We start from the raw sequence: 17,069 nt of genomic DNA on the forward strand, positions 1-17,069 counted from the left end.
CCACAAAAATATTGCAACCCGCTCATGTGGCTGCCTTTAGGCCAATAAAGACTAAGTGGAAGAATGCCGTACTTGAATAGACTAAAAACCCTAACACCGATAAAAAAAATTATGTTCCCATTCTTTCAGCCATATTGAACAACATTGACTTGTCTAGAATAGTTAAGAATGGTTTCAGGGCATTAGGCCTATATCCATGGAATGCCAAGGCAATAGATTATTCTAAGTGCCTAGGAAAGCGTTCATCCAAAGTCAGTGTGAATACCTCAGTTTGTAAGATGAATCCACTTTCATAAGATGATTTTTCTTTGATGGTTGGGGAAGAGCAAAGTGAAAATTTTTAAAGTATTCAACAAAAATTTGGGAAAAGGAGAGGAATTCAGAGTTCTATGTAGATTGTGGGAGCGCTATCAAATTACAATGCAAATTGATGGAGAATGAGGAAGAAGGAACGTGTGAGAAAGTAATTGTACTTGTACATAACCAGCATAACACAGAAGAAACGACTACCCATTGATTTATGTAGAGACTGAGGCAGCATTATCTGAAATTCCTGGTGTGCCACACATACACAGGTCACACCTAACAGAGGGTCCACGCCACGATAATATCACTCTTTTTTGGCCTGAAACACGAAAAATAAAGGAAAAAAGAAGTACCGAAACGGTAACATTTGTACAAGACGTAAATTGACCCCAGAAAAATGGAAATAATGCCATGACAAGAATAAAATAAGAAACTCAAACAGAAAAGGAACTAAGAAAGGAGGAAAGGGAAGAGAAAAAACTGCAGAAGCAAGCAACAAAAAAAGACTTAAGAAGAAGAAAAGGCAATTAAATGACCATTCAAAAGAGAGCCAAAGAGAATGTTAAAGGCAGCTAAAACATTGATATTAGGAAATGAGCAGGAATAGCTACCATCCCAAAGTATTTTTAGTACAGCTTTACCACAAAAACAATAAGCGATTCTAAAGGAGTAAAAGAGTCCATCCAGCTCTGCGAGGGGTCCCAGGTTACCTAAGCGAGGTCCGACAGCCTTGCGAAGGTGTCAATTCGGGGGTGTGTGCTTGTGTCTGTGGTAGTCTCGTGGAAGTAATTCCCGTAAACTGCAACAGGAGGGCATTCTGGTGAAGTGTTTTTTGCTTATTCCTCTGACGAGTGGTGTCAAATTTTACGGACATTTGAGAACCCCCTTTTGAATCCTTTATATATTATAGAGGCTGTAGAGCTCATTTTCCCCGTTCACCAACTATCATCTATCATAAAAATAATGTCTAAAGTCTTCCGCCATTGAATCTCATCGTTCACTGGCATTGGAAGAAAAGTCGTACTCACACCTGTCAGTGGAAGGAATTTACCAATGGTATGTGTAACTCCACTGTGAGGCAAAAGAAGGTAGGAATTGAATGCAGCAGTTGCAAGAAGTTGTATCACCTAAATTGAGTCCCAAAAACACACCAAATGCATCTTCCAGATGATACTGTCTTTTATCTATTTGTTTGTCTCGAATGCTATGAGTTTCCAGAGGACAGTATACTTCCCAAAGTGATCTATAGATATTTTGAAGAGACAAAACAAATATTAATCTAAATACACAATTGTAAGATTTGTGAAGATCCAGACGAAATAGGTTATTTGATTAAGATTTACTGTCACCGACATTCACAGTTGCAGCGTAATTTTGCTTGAACGGGATTGTTTCGTAGCTCGCTGAATATGCCTTTCCATATAACCATACATGTCCTTGAACCATGTCCATTAAGTCCTTAACCATGAACATGTCCTTTAAGTTACCTACGTGCTTCACCAATAATTGTAATCGCACATTGTAGAAATGAATCTCAGAAAGTAGCTTTCTGATGGCTATGGATTAGCGTATTTTTCCTCACAGTCACCGTAATGAATAATTTGCAGTCTTTTGTTATTATTTGGGTAAATGTGGTACGTAGCTAGTAGTCGGGTAGAATGACAGTATATTTTTTTGTATCGGCAGGTTCGCCTTAAGCGGTTGATTCAGCAGTTGCCTCTTTCCTCTGATATCTTGACTACACTACTTCACTGCTGTTGCGTCAACGATGCCGAAACATGTTGGGGTTTTCATGCTTGTGTTTCGTATATCAGCCAGCAAGGTTGGCAGGCGTGAGAAGGCGCCGCTCATTTTTTTATGTTGTACCAGTTGGTACTGGTCGCGCAGTCGCTCAAGTGATGTAAGAAGGTGACGGTTATAAAAGTTATTCGCTCCCAACTTATGTGTTGAGAAGAAGAACTCGTGCTGCCGGCATTAAGCCAGTGAAAATGGCGGACGAAGCGAAAGTGCGCGAAGACGATAATTACATGAGGTTAAACCAACATAATTACTATGTGTGGGCTATTCGTACACAAGCGGGACTAGTGGAGAAGAACTGTTGGAATGTGGTTGACCCCAGATTTGACGATGTGGTAGAGCTGAATGCAGAGCAAGCGCGAACAAACACGAGAGCCTTGGCACATATTTTCAGACATGTTAATGATGAATATCTGCAAGACATAGGTGATTGTGAACGAGCAAGAGAGGCTTGGAAGACCCTTGAGGAAATCCATGCAACATTTACCCTACTTCACACTGTCATGCTAATGAAAGAGATGGTGAACGTGGAGAAGACTGAAAATATAAGTATGCAGGCGTATATGTCGAGAATTCAGGATATTTATTGAAAGGTGAGCAAAGGCGGAATAACTTTTACCGATAAGCAAATTGCTATGATCTTCCTAATGGGATTGCCTCTGAGTAAATACGAAGGGCTAATCCGTTCGATGGAGCAGGAGGGGAACCTTACAACTAGAGCTGTGAAAGCAAGATTACTTGTGGAAGAGAAGAGGGTTCAGAGAGAAAATGATCAGAAAGAGAGAGAGGAACGACCGACAGCATTGACATTGACGAAAGGCCATCCATTCCGCAGAAATCAGCCTAATAACAGGGGCGAGAAGAAAAACCATTACGGAGGAAACAGTAAGATGCGAGGAAGTGGCATAAACGGAAGTAAGACGATAAACGCAAGTGAGTCTAAGTGCTTTGAGTGCGGAAAATGGGGACACTTTGCCAGAAACTGTGACAATCCTAGATGCTATGCTTGTGGCAACCGTGGTCATGTAGTGAGAGAGTGCGATCAAAAGAGGGCTGAAATAAACAGGAACCGAGGAGAAAATGAAAACAAGAGTGAAGTGGCCACAGACCGCTTCAGAGCATGTATTCTAAGGACTCCTGCTTCTAACTACGGCAAATCTTCGTGGGTCGTGGACTCGGGAGCTTCAGATTACATGACTCCGCATCGTGAATTTTTCAACACCTTCAAGGAACTGCGTGGGTCTGTAGCTTTGGGCAAGGGGAGAGCGGACGTTAAAGGAGTTGGAACTGTTAACGTCAAATTGACAGAAGCATGTGGAGGTTGGACATTGGGATTGACCAGAGTGCTCTATGTACCTGAACTGGAGTGCAACCTGGGGGTCTATTCTCTAACTCGAAGCTCCCGTCGTGGTAGCTTCGAACTAGCTACCAGAATTGGCTACCAACCCTATTCCCTAACTGGGAGTAGCTAATTCATACCGAGAATTTCTGGTAGCTTTCTCAGACCGGATATGGGGTATGAGAAATATTTCGTGCGAACTCAGTTTTTACTTTTAGAACCAATGAAATCGCTCGTTTCATTTCGTAACCTGCGGGAAAATCATAATGTAGTCGTTCTCGGCTGACTTTTTCTTCTAGTTGAAATTAATGTGCTTTGTAAATTACGAAATGCTGAGTGCCTTTAGCTTTCATAATAATAGAAATACGTAGAAATAATTATATTTGGCTAAGCGGCTTAGATCAATTCAATAGTTTCGATCGATGCAGCAGTTTATGTCACGATTGCTAATCATGTAGGCCATGTAAATATAATGAAGAGAAAATGCTAGTAAACTACCAACACATTAAACCAATGCTATCACATTGTCGTTCTAATTCCCGAGAACTTTTCACTCATCGCTCCTTATGCTTTTGCTTGTTTGATGCAAAAATTTTGATGACCAACTGTTTCTGTGCAAAGATTGTTCCTTCTTGCACTGCGAGAGAATATCGCAATAACATGTGCATACGATAAGTGTATATTATTTCGGGAATATCTTCAACAAAGTTAATGGGAAGGTGGAGAAAATTATGATTGAAAGTTACGTCATTTCACTCAGATTGGCCTAAGCAATCATTTTAGGCTCACAATATGCTTCAAACAATATTTACACAAAACTCTACAGTCGTGCCGTTCTCACGACGGCTAAATTAATATTTAAATGGTTTTATGAATCAGTATTATATGCCAACCGCCAACCTTGCACTATTGCAAGCGAGAGCGATTCATAAGAACTTGACCATCATTATGAAAAAACAACCTATTAAACGTAGTTCCTTCTCTTAATATTAAAGTCATATTATATTATTGTTTTTGTGATGACTTCCTCCGTGGGCTTCTGGAATATCCATGGCTACACTTTCTCAAAATTCAAAACAAATACACCAACTTAACTACCGGCACTGAAATTAATTGCGTATATACGGCCAAAGACACACAAATGAAAGCAGAATGATATCATGAACATATTTATTCATTGGAAGAGCAAAAAATTTATTAATAACTATCAGGAAACACCTTACATTTCATTATAACACAATAATATCCACATCTCCACGGTCTGCATCTATGTAACACTAAACTCTCTTCACACAATCACTTCACAACAAAGATCGTTGCTGATAATGCACAGTAAAGTTAATCATTAATGTATAGACACTTGCAAAAATAAGACATCCATCTCTGTGCAGTGGATACATTGGCATTGGTAATGATTTCAACGCATTAATTTGTACCGTCACTACAACACAGTCTCTCGCAACATCAATAATGATCACTGTTTTCGGGGGTTTTCTTCTCACTAGTAATGACTACATGCAAAATAAGATCTCACGTGAAATAAAATGATTGAAAGCAACATTTTTCTTCTCCAAATAATGAAATCAACTAGTTAATGCGATCGATAGTTCACTCCGAAACATACATATATAGTCACGAAATTTGTCTCTCATGCCCACTACTTTGTTAAGAATACAATAATTGAATGCTTCAAATATTTTACGCAGCATTCCCGACCTCATTAAAGATAATAATTACGGAAAACAACAAAAATAGTCAACACTTTTCTTGTTTACCACTCCATCGCTGGCCGTGCCAAGAAAGATGCTTATGGGATAGAACAAAAGAATAGCGACATGCACCTGTTGGTTCACGGCGGCTCATAGGAATTCCCCGTGTATTTTGATGGTAGCTAGCTGAAGCGCGGGGTTCGAGGGCGTGCTTCGCGAAGCTACCGTGGTAGCTAGTTTGAAGCTACGGAAGTAGCTTCAAATCCCATATAGAATAAGGGTTGGAGCCTAATAAGCTACCTGTAGCTTCTGCAAGCTCCCTTCGCCGGAGCTTCAGCGTTAGAGAATACAAGTGGGAGCAAGTAGCTTAATTAAGCATCTCTCCGTCAGAAAGCTACCGCGCTTCGAGTAAGAGAATAGACCCCCTGATCTCTGTGAAGCGCCTAGCTGACAATGGAATTAGACGTACGTTTGATAAGAACAGCGCTATTGGCTCCGACGATGGCGTACCTCTATTTACTGCTCGTGAGTCAGGTGGACTGTATTTACTAGCCTGCAAAGAGGAATCAAGAGGGGCAGTGGCGGTAAGTGAGAGCGAGACCACATCACAAGATCCTGGTGAAGATGTGGAAGCTATTGCATTGAGGACTGCGAAAATGTGGCACCAACGTCTTGGGCACCTTCATGAGGCAGCAATTGATAAGATACCTGGTCTGAATGATGAGGACTTTGAGTGGGAAGAAGAAGATTTAGAAGAGAATGAGTCTAAGGAAGTGAATCTGGTGGGAGTAGAAAGGGAACATGGTGAGTTAATAGAATGGGAGAATGATGAGATAGAACAAGTGGACGTACTGCAACCTGAAGTGACTCTCAGGTGTAGCAGCAGAATCCCAAAACCAGTGCATTGTCCCTGTTGCAAAATGACAATATTCAGCCACACCCTGCCGTGCTGTGAGCCCAGCTGCATGGAGCCTAGCAGCGTGGAAGAGGCATTGAGTGGAGGGGAAGCTGAACACTGGCGAGCTGCTATGATAGAAGAGCTAGAAAATCTCAAGAGGAAGGGTACCTATGAAATTGTGAAGAAACTCGCAGGTAAGAATGTTCTGGGTTGTAAATGGGTTTTGAAGGTTAAGCAAAAGCCTGACGGTACTGTTGAACGATATAAAGCTCGATTAGTAGCTCAAGGTTTCTCCCAAATACCTGGTATAGATTTCAAAGAGACTTATTCCCCTGTGATTAAACGTAAAAGCATTAGGTTGTTAATGGCTTTAGCAGTGGAAAATGGGTGGGTTCAAGAGCATGTGGACGTTCTCTCAGCATATCTGAGCAGTTCATTGCATGAGGAAGTATACATGAAACAACCGAAATACTTTGAGGAGGGAGGTCAAAATTGTGTGTGTAAACTAAATAAGGATATATATGGTCTTAAACAAAGTGGGAGAGAGTGGTATGAACATATTGATAAAGTACTTTGTGACCTAAAACTTAAGAGACTTACAAGTGATCCATGTGTGTATTGTGATGAGGGGAAGAAACTCATAATAGGAGTATATGTAGATGATTTGGCATTGTGGGGAAAGAAATGTAAAGTTGAGTGGACCAAACAACAATTGTTGCAAAGAGCTCCAGCAGTCAGGTGAGGGTTATTTTGATGTGCTTGGAAGACTTTCCGGTAATCCCACCTTTTCCTGTGGGCATTTACCATGGCTATGGTAAACCCACTTCATGCTCTGAGTTTCTGATGACTATGTCCAGGAGATGAGGGAACTTAAAACAAGTGGCATCAATTGTGATGGTGAAGATTTTTGTGTTGATGTCACATGGTATGTTTGTGATGCCCCTGCTCGTGCATTTGTTGCCCAAATAAAATCACATACGGGATACTCTGGTTGTGGCAAGTGCACTTCACAGGGGGAATATTTTGACAATAGAGTGGTGTTCGATGAACTTAGTTCCCCTCTAAGGTCTTACACTAGCTTCCGCCTAAGGTTAGATGAAGACCATCACATTGGGCATTCCCCACTGTTAGACATTCCAGATGTAAAGATGGTTTCACAGTTCCCGTTCGAATATATGCATTTGGTGTGCCTAGGGGTTATGCGCAAGATGCTTCTAGCTTGGGTAAAAGGGAGTCTCCTTGTTAGACTACCAGCTGCAAACGTGGTGTCTTTGAATGAGAGGGTAGCTGTCATCTCTCAAGGTGTACCTGTGGATTTCTCACGGAAACCAAGATCTTTGGTTCATTTGCAGCGGTGGAAAGCTACTGAATTTCGTACCTTTCTACTGTAGACTGGGCTCTTGCTAATGAAAGATATTGTAAACACTAATGTTTACAAACATTTTTTGGCTCTCCATTATGCCCCCAGACTGTTGGCCAGGAATGATTGCCTTGTTAATTTAGATTATTCAAAATCCCTCCTTGAATACTTTGTGAAGAAGTTTGGAGTATTGTACGGCCAGCAGCATCTATCTTATAATGTGCATGGACTACTCCATCTGGCAGATGATGTAAAATTACATGGGCCTGTTGATAAATTTAGTGCATTCAAATTTGAGAATGCACTAGGCAAAATAAAGAGACTGGTGCGGAAGCCAAGCCTTCCTCTTCCTCAGATTGTGCGACACATTGAAGAGGCATCTTTGTTTAATCACTGTATAAGGGAGTCAAAGACAAGGCCTCATGCAGGCTGGCGGATCCCAAGAGTTCTCCCTTTTGGTTTGCAGCCTCCTTGTTACAGCAAATATGACTTAAACTCATTACTATTTTCAGACCAACAGCCAAATAACTGTGTGGTTACTGATAGCAGTGAAATTTTTATTATCACTTTAATTGCTACACAAGGAACTGAAGTGCAAATTGTTGGAAAAGCTTTCAGTGATGTGACTTGCTTTTATGAAGTACCTTCTTCATCAAAGAATGTGGGAATATATGTAGCTTGGAGATGGACAGCATCACGTTTGTGGCCAGTGCAGAGTATCAAAAGGAAGGCAATGTGTATGCCCTTACATGATGAATCTGATGGCCAATCTTTTTATGTTAGTGAGCTCCTCCATCATTGATGCATAATGATCATCAGTGTTGAATGCAGTTTTCTGGCAACTACAGGTGTTCATCTTTAGTGAGCGAAGACAGTTTCGACATCCTGCCTCCACCCTACACAGCACTTTCCATTGTTCTGCAGAATACTGATGGGGTGGACATTAGGGTGGGCCAAAAAAAGGTTTTTTTTCCTGATCAAATTTGCCCTGAGCGAGAAAGTTACGAAATGATGTAAGGATCTCGCACACAAAATTTTTTCAGATCGGATAATATTAACCACTGCCGCCCGAGCTCTAAAGTTTTGCGAAAAATCAGGCTGATTTCAGAATCAAACGGCTATGAAGACGAATTTTATGAAAATATGGTATAGTGGATAATAAAAAAGAGTGGATGCATGTTTATAGTTTATGAAAATGAAATTTGAAGTTTTTTTTGACAAAATCTATGGTTAAAAAAATGTCTATGAATTAACAACAAAATTAGAGTATAGACCACCCGCACCACACAACTCATTTTTGCCTACATTTCTAAAACTCCATTTTGAAGGCTAAATTGCCAGTAAAAAAATATTTATTTCGATTAAATTTCATTTCTTATCATATAAGTCATCATATGGTAGTAAATAATCCCACAAAAAGTAGTAATAAGGTAAATTATTTGAAATTAACATCAATCATAATGACGAATAACGTACCTGTGGAGCTAATTTCAACAAGAAATTCAGCTAACAAGGAGACTTTGCCTAACTGATGTCAAGAAAGAAGATGAAACCTTTTTTATTTGAAAGTAGACACTTAGATAGGAATACAGTTGAAGGGTTTTGTCCAAATACGCCCGGGTTTGAGAGAAAAAAGCATTTAAAAATTGGAAAATATGGTCACGTTGAATTTAATTTTGAAAATTTCGCCTATTGTTCAAAAGCGATTTGGCCGAGTGGTATCGTACCGCGCTTCTGATGTGAAAGTTCAGGGTTCGAGACTCGGTGAGAGTAAATTTTTTCCAGTCTACCACCTCCTCCATTTTTTGTAATCCGTTCCATCCCCTTCTTATTTGTTCATTTAGGACGTTTTACATTTTTTTTACTTGACTGTTGTTTGAGAATAAGCCCTAAACTGACATTTTTGTCGCTACCTAACCCTTACTTCGAATTATTCTTTCCGTGCCAAGATTCATGAAAGCAGGAGTTATAAAACTGTGGTGCTGGCTTCGAAGTGAAGGGAACTCATTTCCAAAGCAAAAGATTTTAAGCATATTGTCGCCGGATAGTTTCCCCGGTTACATACGGGAGAAAGATATAAAATAAGGGGGAATGAAACTCGACAAGCTTGAAATGATCGACAGATGGGTATACGATCACTTTGTCGAACCCAGGAACAGCAATGAGCCGCTGATGACTCGGACTTTACAAGAATATGCTATTTATGCGTGATTTCAGCACATATCTCCAGGATTTGAATTCCCTGCTGGTGCTTCATGGGTTGCATCTTTTAAGAAGAGACACCGAATCGTGCAACGTAAATTAACAAAATACGTATCAGCGGGCGAGCAAGCGTGTGCTGAAGAAATATTGCAATCGGCAATGACGTTTCAGAAGAAAACAAAAAGCTCAATCTCCAAATGTAATAGATTTCGTAATTAATTCAGATCAGACCGGGTGTCTGTAGAGGTGGATATAAAGAGAACGCGATCAAGAAAGGGAGAATATTGTTCAGGTTGCTCTTGGGAGCGTGATCAATGTAATACATTCATATACAGCGCAGGAAAGCTGCTTCCTAAAGTTTTCATTGTGCTTATCAGAACCTGGAGGTGATTTTGGTCCGCAAGTGAGCGAAGAAACTGGAGAGTGAATTTTTAAATATTTCTGTTGTGTATTGTAAATCTGGAAAACTTACGACTGGGTTGTATTTCAAATTTTTTAAATAAGGTTCTCTGGCCATGTGTTAAAAACAATACATTTTTATTGCTTATTGATTTGTGGGGGACAAAAAAATAGTGCCATTTATGATGAACTATTTATCGACGAGGAAGGAGAACCGATATACAGCGTAAAAACTATACCACTGAAGTGCACATCCGTAAGCCAACTGTGCGATGTACATTTTTACAGGCAAGTAAAGCAGTTTATTGCACGAAACCAGAACTGCACCTTACTCCTTCAAGGGAAAAAAGAGATATTCTCTCATGAGGATGGAATAAAAATCCATTCAATCGTGCATCATCTGTTGTCCTAACCAGCATTCAATGATATGCTTAGGTATGCATGATATGCCTCGAAGTTAGTAGAGAATTGAATTGTTTAAAAAAGTTAAGGGGAATATGTTTCCTTGAAGATATAAAGAAACACAATGGCGAATGCTCAGGTAGCAGTTTTATAGAAAGAGCATGGTGCTTTTCATTTAATTGCTTTTCTTGTTTTATTACAATTATCATCCAAATTACTGTAAAGAGGCGAAGTAATAAATAAATAATGAAAAATTGGAGAAGGCAGTGGCAATTGCAGATTATTCAATTTTATATATTTGTGCTTTATATTATGGAGGTATTTCCTCCAATTCATGGTCCTTTACGCGACAGAGATTTCTCGTGGGCATAAGATCTAATGAAAGCAAGAGAAAACCGAATAATATCGTGCTACGGGAAAAAGCAAAAGAAGTGTAGGAAAATGGGAGTCTGGCGAGGCCATGGAAAAAGAAAAGGGAAGGGACGAGCCGACAAGCCAAACTAAAAACAGTACGATCATATGGACATCGACCTCAAAGGGTTCTGGCCATGAACCAATTTTAAGTTGGCCAAGTAGTATATTCCAGGTAATTAAAAGTTCACAAGTAACGACAATTCGTTCCCCTGCTTACACAGCTTGTTTAAAATCTCTAGGCATCTAAATACGCGGAAATAAGGACTCTGACAATGAGAGGAGAGTAAGTTTGTGGGAGGAAAGCATACCTCGCACATCGATCGGTTAGGGCAAGAGGAGTAGGGAATAATGGTCGGCAGGGTGCCAAAAAATGGCTTTATGGAGACTTACTATTCCAACGAAAAATATAGATGGTACTTCAACCTCCTATCCAGGTTACTATGTGTTGAAAAAACTTCGTTCTAATCGTCTAGCCCTTCAACTATTCAGGTGTTGAGGACAAAATTTCTTTCTTCCTTTCCAAAATCCTATTATACACAAACATTTTAGCCTTTTAACTTTGAACTCAATATCTCCGGTAAATCGAATTCGCTTGAATAGGTTCTTGGCAACAAAACACATGCGGCAAAAGTTATTCAGCAAAATAAATTAAGTTATAAGGGCATTTCCTGACGATTACCAAGGTAAAAAAATATATTACAGGAGAGCAACAACAGTCAGAAGAGCAATAGCGACATTTAGCACTTGGAATACTCCAAATTGATCATACAGGTAGACGAGCGAAAATTGTTGTATATTCTAAATACTACAACAGCAGGAACCGGGGAAATATGTTTAAAATCTTTTGCTTTGGAAATGAGTTCCCTTCACTTCGAAGCCAGCACCACAGTTTTACCACTCCTGCTTTCATGAATCTTGGCACGGAAAGAATAATTCGAAGTAAGGGTTAGCTAGCGACAAAAATGTCAGTTTAGGGCTTATTCTCAAACAACAGTCAAGTAAAAAAATGTAAAACGTCCTAAATGAACAAATTAGAAGAGGATGGAACGGATTACAAAAAATGGAGGAGGTGGTAGACTGGAAAAAATTTACTCTCACCGAGTCTCGAACCCTGGACTTTCACATCAGAAGCGCAGTACGATACCACTCGGCCAAATCACTTTTAAACAATAAGAGAAATTTTTAAAATTAAATTCAACATGACCATATTTTTCAATTTTTAAATGATTTTTTCTCTTAAACCCAGGCGTATTTGGACAAAACCCTTCAACTGTATTCCTATCTAAGTGTCTACTTTCAAATAAAAAAGGTTTCATCTTCTTTCTTGACATCAGTTAGGCAAAGTCTCCTTGTAAGGCTTAGAAAAAACAGAACCTGAACACCAAGCATTTCACTAAGTAGCTCTCTGCAAGTTTCGTAAAGAAACTACCCAGAATTCACCACGAGGAAGAGGCTACCATCGAGTTCCACCCGTGTCCCCCAACCAACCTTCTAAAGCATTACGGAAGGATTGACGCAATGGTTAGAATAGAGGGAAAGCAAACCAGGTGTGGAGTGAAGTGCGTGATATTTGTTGCACCCGAAAATTTCATGGTTAATGATTTGCCCACTTATGATGAAAATGTTTTTGTACTCTCGGTACATTGAAGAAGAAATTTAAAATACCATTATTTCTGTGCCGGGAATCGCGGAGACAGTGGCTTATGCCATTGAAGGCATTTGGCATAGATCCTCTATCCCAGTTGCTGGATATAGGCAAATTGCTTGACAAATTATTCAATATCATGGAAATAATCGCAATATTCTTCGATCTGTCAACAAGAATGCTTTCATTGATCTAAAGCAAGACTTTCTTCGTCACGCACGTCAGCTTTTTGATGTTGCGGCATGTAAATTGCTTTAGTGAGACTGATTCTGTTTGTGATATTCATTCGAAAATGCCTTGTTTAGAATGGGAATTCCCTAAGGACAGAGAATTAGTAGGAAAATGAAGATAGGCGCCATCTATGTGCAGGAGACCAAAATAGGAAGACGAGGCTTTGCAGGTTAGAAGGAACAAAGGAACACCCGAATGTTCCACCCTATTTTGTCATAACACTTCTGTTCGGAAGACTCAGGTGATGAAATGACATTGAACGGAGAGTTATGTGATGCAAGTGAAGGAGAGTATTTCATGGAAAAAGGTTAGTGTAAGCGATTTGAAATTGCCAAGATTTGCATCATCCTGTGAATAATTCTGCATGTCAAACCATACCTCTGCAGCACTTGCATCTGCGCACCTAATAGATATCAGGTTAGTTACTCAAAGAGTCAATGTACTTTTTGTTGACAAGAACAATGTTAGAAGGGAAAGAGAAAGATTGCACACGTCTCTTCGGAGGAATATGGGAACTGTTAAACTGCAAGCTCTTTACTTCGATGTAACTCTCGTTCAAGAGCCCGGTTCACGCTACTTATGGCATGTCACCCCATGTGTCAGTAAAGCTATTGGCCTCTAAGATTTCATAACGAATTTTCTAGGAGAGGAAATGATCATTATCGATGGACTCCAAGCAATTGTGTGCGATGGAACTGAGGTTAACACCGGAAGCCATGCTGGACTAATCAGGAGAATGGAAATGGCCCTAAGAAGACCCTTGCATTGGTTTGTTCGCCTGCTTCATTTCAATGAACTATCGTTCAGAACCGTCAAAAGAACTGATGACCCTGGAAAACTTTGTTATCGAAGTTTACGCTCCAATGCGGTTTTCAATAAAATTGAGAAAATATCGAACAGAAGTCCCGAAGCATATTATGATTCTTCTTATGAAATATAGAAATAGAGACATCTAATTATGCCGCTACTCTATGATTCAGGGAAATGTAATTTTGCTCACCCAGAGAATATTCCGCTTGCAATGTTAGCCGATGAACGCAGACAAATTCGTGCAATGGCCATCACAAATACATTGAAATCGAGAGAAACTCAGCAGGAGGAATTGAGGAAATTCGAATTTTCCAAAGCTAACCTTCTACGGAGTGAAGAGTTTTCGGGATCGCCACCGGGTCAGGAACTCCATATCTGCCGACGTTTCAATGTCCGACTCGGTCATCAAAACATCTGCAGACATGGAGTTCCTGACCCGGTGGCGATCCCGAGAACTCTTCACTCAGTCCATTCGCCGGGAAAGCACAAAATCTTTCTAAACTTCGATGCTCAAAATTATATTGACTTGGTTGACTGTGAACCAATTGAGGTAAATCAACCACCAATAGTAGCTGGGATGACAAACAAAAACTTGGAAGACCTTGTTACGGAAAGATCTGTATCAGATCCTTTTCCCTGCCATACACAAGCAGTTGAAAGGATGGTACAAATGATAATGTTAGCATCAAAATCCGTGTGCAGTATAGAACGCAGGCATGGATGGGCATTATCGTGCATAAGAGATGGATACTAATAATAATAATGGAATAGAATAATTTTCTCAGAGTAATTGATGTGCTTTCACAATTGTGTCCTTCGGAAGGTTGGCTGGGGGGGACACGGGTGGAACTCGATGGCAGCCTCTTCCTCGTGGTGAGTTCTGGGTAGTTTCTTTACGAAACTTGCAGAGAGCTACTTAGTGAAATGCTTAGTTTTCAGGTTCTGTTTTTTCTAAGCCTAAGTTGAATTTCTTGTTGAAAATAGCTGCGCAGGTAAGTTATTCGTCATTATGATTGATGTTAATTTCAAATAATTTACCTTATTACTACTTTTTGTGGGATTATTTACTACCATATGATGACTTATATGATAAGAAATGAAATTTAATCGAAATAAATATTTTTTTACCAGCAATTTAGCCCCCAAAATGGAGTTTTAGAAATGTAGGCAAAAATGAGTTGTGTGGTGCGGGTGGTCTATACTCTAATTTTGTTGTTAATTCATAGACATTTTTTTAACCATAGATTTTGTCAAAAAAAACTTCAAATTTCATTTTCATAAACTATAAACATGTATCCACTCTTTTTTATTATCCATTATACCATATTTTCATTAAATTCGTCTTCATAGCCGTTTGATTCTGAAATCAGCCTGATTTTTCGCAAAATTTTAAACTTTAGAGCTCGGGCGGCAGTGGTTAATATTATCCGATCTGAAAAAAATTTTGTGTGCGAGATCCCTATATCATTTCGCAACTTTCTCGCACAGGGCAAATTTGATCAGGAAAAAAAACCTTTTTTCGGCCCATCCTAGTGGACATGGTTTCTATTTTCTGTAATCTTCCTTGGACGTTAGCTTCTCACCATCACCAATACCTTAGTCAAATTTTCGGAAAACTGCACTCACGGACATTGCTGGAGAAACCTTCGCAGGATGATCGTCAGCATTGCCCTTTGCATTTTTGGTAACTGAAACTGTAGGTTGTCTTGCCTGTGTTTTTTTTTTTAATTTTCTATATTTTTTACATACAATATTTTCTTTCAGAATGCCATTTGTGGTGGCTGAGTTTTTACCTCACCGGGAATTCAAGGACGTCACCGTCCAGACAATTCCAGCCTGCTGGATAGTTGGTGAGAATGTAACCAGGTACCCACCCCCTGGGTACTCCTGGCGGGTTGCAATGAGCCGACTAATCCATAAAGAGGTTGCTCCCAAGGATAACTGGGAAATACTGGGGGTGAAGTTTGTTTCCCCCAACTTTGGTATGTATATGTGTGTAGTGCTTAGTTTTCATTATGTGCATAGATTTCTGCTTGGACCATAACTCTTTTAATTAAAAACTTTCCACAGATTCTTATTTGGAAGCAGTGAGTGTAGAGCGCAAGGCTGCTGAGTGTAGTGACACTCACCTTGAAGTGGTACTGGAGAGCATGGCTGGTGAGGAGAGGAAGCGGAAAAGGAAAGCTAAAAAAATCTGTTACCCAAGCGAGCTCATCACTAATACGAGTGTAGACGAAGATAATTGTTGGATTAGTGATCCTCCTCATTTGCCAGGTACATATGTCTTCACATACATTTCTTAGCATAAGTTGTTAGTTTAAGATTAGTTCATGCAATCTCATTAACTACTCTGCCTCAATTGATTCTCCCGCCAACTGTGCACTGCGGAGCGACAGACAGAAAACTCGAGGAATGGCTGCAGCAATGATATGTCTTGACCTTCATGCCAATCGAAGAGAATTTTTTTGATGCACTGTGGCTTAGGTGAGAAAGATTATAAAAAATCACGTCCAATCTCATTAAAAACAAAAGAAGAGACATGCTGACTCCTGGGAATGCTATTATCCATGACGAGGACCGTCATCTCAGCGCTGATGCAGCCCAACTGTTCGTTGAGCAATTTCATTGGGACATTTTCGATTAGTCTTAGACACCTAAGCAATAGTCAATTTACCATTCCTTCGCAAAGCTATGGAATCTTATTGTGAAGCATGGCTAATTATGAGAGCCACTTCTCGGCATCAATTACACTCCCACTTGGTCTTACCCCTAGGGTTCTAGGCGAGACCAAGGCTCTCTAAAGGCCGTTTTACATGGGGCACGGAATTGTGCAGGTTAGAGCAGCATCAATTTCTAAATGTCGTGGAATTGTGCAAATGAATGAACGAAATTAGGACAGGGGCTATTTTGCCATCTCACGGCCACGCATTCTCGCATATGTTCTAGTAATTCACCGCTTTACATGGTGCAATTTTGACTGCACCTTCGTACACACGTCAGATTGTGCAAGTACGAGCGAGGCAAATCAAAGACCTTCCCAGAATGCGGCACGCAAGCCATATTCTGCTTTTTTCTCTCTCTTCGTACCTAGGTAATTGGTGAGCAGATAGCATCATAATTACTACGAAGCAGGTTCGTCGCAATCCACCATTTTAGGGACATCACTAAATACGGATAGTGTGGAAACAGCCGTCGAGCATTGTTTGCTATCATGCAATGTTGTGTGCGTGATAGTTTAGCAAAAAATATTTTTAATAACTCCATAAATGAGTTTCACTTAATTTCCAACGTTCCCACAGCTGCAACGCTTCGTAGTCTGGTTCATACAGCCATCGTAAAACATCCCAACTCTTCTTGAATGCCCGACAATTCTTTCAATGAACTTAAAAAAAAAACTAGATATCTTAAGGAGCGTTTAGCCTAACAATGGTGGACACGCACCGCCTTTCCCGCAGTGGTGGCGGAGTGGTGTTGACGGAGTATATTATGAACTCACTAATGGTGATATATGATCTTGTTTTTTCTCGGCGAATATTTCTTATAAATATTTCTCGGGT

The sequence above is a fragment of the Ischnura elegans genome, chromosome 7, assembly GCF_921293095.1.
Source record: "Ischnura elegans chromosome 7, ioIscEleg1.1, whole genome shotgun sequence".
Taxonomy (NCBI): domain Eukaryota; kingdom Metazoa; phylum Arthropoda; class Insecta; order Odonata; family Coenagrionidae; genus Ischnura; species Ischnura elegans.